This window comes from Phyllostomus hastatus, unplaced genomic scaffold (assembly GCF_019186645.2).
Source record: "Phyllostomus hastatus isolate PE091 unplaced genomic scaffold, TTU_PhHast_1.1 phas_scaffold_501, whole genome shotgun sequence".
Classification (NCBI taxonomy): Eukaryota; Metazoa; Chordata; class Mammalia; order Chiroptera; family Phyllostomidae; genus Phyllostomus; species Phyllostomus hastatus.
In genome coordinates this window covers 67,867,392-67,871,696 of record NW_025334033.1, presented here as the reverse complement: position 1 = coordinate 67,871,696, position 4,305 = coordinate 67,867,392, and the positions used below count along the sequence as shown (strand labels likewise).

The 4,305-nt window shown below is 51.9% G+C and overlaps 1 long non-coding RNA gene across 1 annotated transcript; it reads right to left on the bottom strand.

Annotated features, from left to right (window-relative positions):
• Positions 1-402: 402 nt before the first annotated feature.
• On the bottom strand, positions 403-4,085 carry LOC123808847. Its single transcript, XR_006783840.1, has 3 exons — positions 3,994-4,085; positions 1,575-1,707; positions 403-1,441 (listed from the first exon to the last, which is right to left on the bottom strand). It is a non-coding gene; the product is annotated as an uncharacterized LOC123808847 (long non-coding RNA).
• Positions 4,086-4,305: the final 220 nt, after the last annotated feature.

Sequence of the window (4,305 nt, the reverse complement as noted above, 5' to 3'; positions counted from 1 at the left end):
TTTATAGCAGGGTCCTCCTCATTTAGGACTTTAATATGTATAAAACGTTAAGTAGCACTGATGCTCTTAACCATTAAATACTATTCGTATGTGAAGTGTTGTGTTAGTCGGCAGAACAATATTAAATTGTTCTGTTGGTGTGATGAAGTGTGTAGCAAAAGCACTTTGGAAACTATCGTGTTTTCAAGCAGGGGTTGGCCTTGATTTATTTGGAGCAGAGGCAGCATTTTTAAGGAACAGCAACAACAGCAACAACAACAAAAAAAAACATGTGATGTAGGTTATCTAAAAATAAATGCATTTAAATTCAGAACAATAAAGGCATAGCTTTGACATTGCTTTCATAGGCAAGGGATACAACTTTTTCCTTTTATCGAAGTTCCTCATAGGAGGAGAGTTGGTTAATAATTGATCAATTTCAAGGATTTCTAAAAAAAAAAGGTGTAAGAATCTTTATTCGACCAGTTTTCTGAGAAAACTCTCGACTTCTCATTGTTCAGGGTCCGTTTGAGCTCAGACTTTGTGAGATTTCACATCAAAATCCCTTCTTAGGAGACTCTGATAAAAGGATGCGAAGATCTCATGTATTTGAATTTAAAAGATGGTTACGTTTTACAGGCAGCACACTACACAACAACAACCACGTTCAGAACTTCCTGAGTCCTTCCGACTCACACACCGAGGGCGTCCGTCCGTCCGTCCGTCAGAAGGCCCGGGGCTGGGGCCCCAGACGTCCCCGCCTGCCTCTGTCCCTGCCTGCCTCTGCCCCAGGACAACTCCAGGGCACTGGTTAGGCCCTTTGCTCACCAGCTCTGGAAACAGACCGGCTTTTTCTTTGGGAAAAAGCAAGACACAACAGGAGACAGCGAGGCTTGGAAGTCATGGTCATTCACAAGTACCTACACCAAAGTCCGAGCATGCCCCCTCTCACTGTTCCTCGTCTGTCGATCCTGAAAAGGAACTGGGTTTAATATTTCTTTCCCAGCGCCCTCAAGACTCAAGGGAGAAGACAGCTTGCATTCCGGTCCCTTTAGCTAGTGAACTGGGGAAAGCAGTGTCTCAGTAATGCTCCCTCAATGCTCCAGAACAATCTGTTACGTAGAACTTCCACTCTCAGAACCCTGAAGTGACAGATGGCTTCACAGGGGTCTTCGGCCTGTGCGATCACTTAATCACATGCAAAGCCATAGGTTTTGGTTTGGGGAGACATGGGATCTCCCTGGGTGCTTAACCTTCGGTCACCGGTAGTTACAGGCAAGCTTTTCTCCTCTCCCCGGAACAGAGACGCACAGGGCGGAGCGGAGCGTGGTCTGCGACCCCACGCTCCCGACTCCGACCGCACAGAGGAAAGAGGGTGAAAAGGCACGTGGACGAAGTGTTCCAAATCCAGTTCCAGCAAAGAGCATGGGCCCGGTTCCATCTGTCTGTGCTGCGTCGTCCCCTGCAGAGAGAGGACAGGGAAACAAGAGGGACACCAATAGGTTTGGGGCCCCCTGCCAGGGCCCAGGTGGTGTACCAGAGACACCCCTGCATTTCCTGATTCCACACATTTCACAGGGGTCACGCCCTCTCACCTGGGGTGGATCTAGGGTCCTGCCTCCCCTTCTGGACCGGTGTGGAGAGCCGCCCCCCCTGCCTGGTGCCTCAGCGTGCGGAGCTGCCGGCGAGGGCGAGGCGCCACCCTCGACGCCCAAGCAGTTTCTGCCACTGCGGGTTCCAAACAGTATTAACAGAAATTACTGACATTTGTCTTCGCCCAAGTTTTTTTTTTTTTTCCCTTTCCCAACAGGGATTAGGAGGAGTAATCATCTCCTGCCTCTCATCAATTACTTCCCCCGTATCGTTTGCATTTTCCCGCGGAACCGTTTTGCAGGTATAACAGAGCAATCTTTGCAGATAATCTGGTGATTATTACGCATTCAGCCTCCCGAGCTACAGGCGCCAAGAGATGAAAACTGCCGGGGGTCCACTGCTGCACGGCCCCCCCATCAGCGCCTCTGGACTCCAGTCCCGAGGTGAAAATGCAAACAGAGGAGATATTTAGAATCGTTTTGACAGTTCATAAAATTAAGCAGGGATTAGGGATTTGCTTTCTCAAACAGCGCCAGAGGGTGCGCACCACGGCAGCCATATCACCCCGCAACAGGTCGCGTCAAAGTTGAGCGGACTGTCGAGGAAGAGAGAGAGAGAGAGAGAGAGAATGTCAGGCTATTAAATCCACCATGTATCGGCTGCTGAAAACCCATTTTTTAAACTTTAAATTAACTGCCTGCCTAATGGAGACGCTCTCCCCAGCTCCCAGAGCCGGCCCTCCCCCCACTCCCGCGGTTCCCCCCCCCCCCCGTGTCTGCTTTGTTCAGACAATAAGTGATATCGCGCCTCTGTCTGTGCCCATGACTACGTCTCGTCAGAGGGGATGACTGTATAAATATGCATGCCGTACAAATAGTTTAATTGTAATTGGGACAGAGTAGCTGATGCTGAAACCATTTGTGTAATTTCGAATATCGCATGTGATGCGAGCACGTGGCAGGCGCTCCCGACAGTGGCAACGGCACTGGTTTTAACGGCCGCGGGGGTCGGGCGCCAGAGTGTGGATCGGACCTGCCCCGGTCTTTCTGCCAAGGGCCGTGTGGTTTTGACGGATCGGTTCCCTTCCCAGGGCCTCGTGTCCTCTTCAGGCCCTAGAAGGCTTTTAGCCCCCAAATGCCCTGAACGTGTGGTTGTAAAGGAACGTCAGTCACACTCTCTTTCAGGGGCCAAAAAGGAGCTCCTGATGCTCAGCGTGTCAGCCAGGCGCGTCCCTGCGAGGCTGCAGTAACGAGCATTCCCAGGCGGCGGTGGCAACCCCTGGTGGCAGCGTCTCTGTCTGGTGCAGCTCAGCGCGGTTTCACCTGGGGATCTAGACCTACAGAGACACCGCCCCCTGGCCGCTGCTGCGTCGGAACCCAGCACAGCTCCTCTACCATGGGAGGCAGACAGGTTCCTGGGGGTTGCCCGTGGAGTCATCTACATGCTGTTTCCCAGGAGCGCCACACGCCAGTCCGACCCGTGTCCGGATGTAGCCGCATGGCCCCGCCTCAGTGGCAGACGGCTGAGACATGCAGTGGGGCAGGTGGAAGTTTTGTTGATCACCCTCGTGTCTGCCTGGATGAAGTCATAAAAGTTGCCCCTCGCTTTGATAAAAGGAGGGGAAACTAACCAGTTAGAACTTTAAATAGGGACAGAGTTAGGCGTGAGAGACCCCAACTACACATTTGAAAAGGGGTGGGCCAGTGGGCGCTCTCTCCTGTTTGGAGCTGTGACTGACCATCCCACCCAGCCCCTGACAAGGTCCCTGGGTGATTGCTGCCCCACCGCTATCCCCACACACCCACAGCGGACGGCGCCAACGGGGAGAACATCGACCGTCTTCGGTGGAGGGGCCTGGTGGTGGCCAGTGTTCCCTGAGAGAGGTGAGCTGGCCACTGGCCTCACGGCAGGGAAGAGGAACATGGGAGCTCAGACGAGGAGTGGTCTGGCCCCAAGTCTGGAAGCGTCATCTTGAATTTGCTTCTTTGCCCAGACTGGAGCGCTCACACTCCCAGCGCCCTGTCTCTGTCAGCAGCCACGTGCAGGGCCTGGTGGGACCCCCGGTGAGGTTGAGTCCCCCCAGGCCAGGCTGGAGCCTTACATATGCGATGTCATGTAGAAGGGAAGGGCATCAGAGTTGGAGTGTGATCTTTAACTTTGCAAGAAATTGGAACTTGCTGTTTTAAATATACTTCTAAAACACACACACACACCACTTGGGTATATAACATAAACTAGTATTCTGAAGCAAAATGCTGCTGGAATTAAACTCTTCATTGCACACCTCTGACACCAACTCTGCATCCAAGCTTTTGCCCTTCAAGATTGGAGAACAATGGACTGGGGTGGGGTGGGGGGTTCCTTCCAGGCAGGAGAACCTGGCCCAGTGAAGGCCACTCCTCTCCTTGAGGGAATCCTTACCGTATCTGTCCGGTAGGTTCTCAGAATTGGTGAGGACCGATGTGATGGGTGTTTCTTCATTTCCCTTTCTGTGCCTCCCTTCTCTCTTTCTTAACACATTGCATGGGGTGTGGTGCTTGGTTTACAATGAACTTGTACTCGAATACAGGAAGAGTAACTTCAGACTTGATATATTAACAAATAGGAGATCCTGGATTTTGACTTCAATCCAGAGATTGGCTGAGACTGTGGATTACTTCTCCTTGAGAAGGCTTGAGTACATTGTGCAAGTATCAGGGAAGAAGATGAAGACTTGTGAGCGTGGGGCAGATG